This window comes from Bison bison, unplaced genomic scaffold, assembly GCF_000754665.1.
Source record: "Bison bison bison isolate TAMUID 2011002044 unplaced genomic scaffold, Bison_UMD1.0 scf7180017864459, whole genome shotgun sequence".
NCBI classification, from domain to species: domain Eukaryota; kingdom Metazoa; phylum Chordata; class Mammalia; order Artiodactyla; family Bovidae; genus Bison; species Bison bison.
In genome coordinates this window covers 5,025,165-5,027,269 of record NW_011495021.1, presented here as the reverse complement: position 1 = coordinate 5,027,269, position 2,105 = coordinate 5,025,165, and positions in this window count along the sequence as shown.

The window sequence follows — 2,105 nt, the reverse complement described above, 5'->3', positions numbered from 1 at the left end:
TATCAAAAAAAAAAAAAAAGTGCTGAAAAATTAAAGCTGTCAATTCTGTAATAGATATTCATTGAAAGTATCTTTTGAAATGGGGGTGAAAACACCTTCAGAGAAATGAAAGCTAAGGAAGCATGTACGAGCTATAAAAAATGATAAAGTCCTTTATGAATGATGATAATATCAAAACAAAACTGGGAAATACAGGAAGGAGTAAAGAGCACTACGAACAGTCAATACATGGATAAACATTAGAAACTATTCTCTTTTCTTAATTTCTTCATGGTAAACTATCAACATTATATTGTGAAATTTTTCAGAAAAAAAAAAAAAGAATATGCTATGACATAGTTCTGTCTTAGATATTATGCAAGGGGGATGAATACTGAAAATAACTAAAGTACCTCATGGTACATATTTTACAAAAAAAAAAAAAAAAGAAAAGAATTTTTCTCTCTCTCTCTGACAGGGGGAGAGGTGAGACAGTAGAGGGGAGAAGTACTTTGTGGGATTAAGGAATATAAATAGTATAAATAACATATGATATTTGCACTATTATTATACCCATTTCATACATGAAAAAATAAAATAAAATAAATGGAAATGGAAGTATGTACAAGTACAGAACTTGAAAGAGTTTTGAGTCAATGAGTTTTGTTGTAACTGACTCTTCATTCAAAATATAGAACAATTTCCACTAATCTAGAAAGTTCCCTCCTGGCCCCTCTTATTGAATCTCCTTCTAGAGGAAACCACTGTTCTGGTCTAACTCATCTTAAACTTTGTATAAATAGAAGCATAGAATATGTGCTTCTTAATGTCTAACTTATTTCACTAAACATGTTCCTGAAATTGGTCTGTGTTTTTGAGTATATCTGTAGTTGATTGCTACTGTCTTTAAGTTTTTATTGTTGAATTGCATTCCGGTGTATAAATATGCCAATAGTGTGTGTTTCTGGGCTTTTGGATCCAACATCTGCAGCATATTTCCTGATCTTCTAACAGGCAAGAGAGAAAAAAAAAAAAAAAAGGAAGGAACAGAGTAAGTGAGCTCTCTGTTGACTGAAATCAGGTTTATAGAGGAGGCTTTCAAAATACTTTTTACTTAACTTGAAACAGATCATTCCGGGATGATGGGAACAGTGATCCTTCTTAAGTCAGCTACTAGGGTCCAGACTTCCCAGGCATAGACCTTTCTTGACATTTGACTGATTATTTTCACCCAAAACATCAGCGCATGGTTCTTCTTTTTCCTTCTGAGGCTCCTTTCATAGCAGCACCTTGGATACCGAGACCTCCGGGGAATATGTATTTACCCATACTCTGCCTTCTAGATGTTAACTTGCTACACTGGTGGTGTTGAAGTTGGCTTTGTGAGTGCCATTTTTTTTAAACTTATTTTAAACGTCCGCTTATTATCAACTCTGCTTCAGCAGAGTTTATCTGAGTTCAGTAGGAAAAAAGTGCAAATGATTTGAATTTAAGACAACTGATGATAGCAGCTCTTGTCTGTCCATGGAGGCAATCAGTGGTACAGATAACGAAATTTTCATTTGACTTTGGACTGCCTGTCATATTCTGGCAACCTTATATTTTGCTTCTGTTACTTTTAAAGATCAGGTTGCTTCTATTTCACTTATGATAAGCAAGGTAAAAAAAAAAAATGTTTCTCACCATTTGCAGTCTGTGAAGCCCCAAACTTGTATAGAACCTGCTAAGGAGAATATTGTTTTTTTTTTTTTCCCCATCTGTACTTAATCACACAATATAGACTTGGTAGTTATATTAAAAAATTTTTAATTCAAATATAGTTGATTTACAGTATTGCATAAGTTTCAGGTGTACAGCATAGGGATTCAGCCATATGTATGTATGGGGGTGTGTGTGTGTGTGTATAAAAAATATGTATATATGTAATCTTTTCCAGATTTCCTTCCCTTATAGGTCATTTCATAATATTGAACATAGTTTCCCGTGCTACACAGTGGGTCCCAGTTGGTTATCCATTCTGTACATAGTAATGTGTTCAGTTCAGTTCAGTTCAGTCACTCAGTTGTGTCTGACTCTTTGCGACCCCATGAATTGCAGCACGCCAGGCCTCCCTGTCCATCACCAAC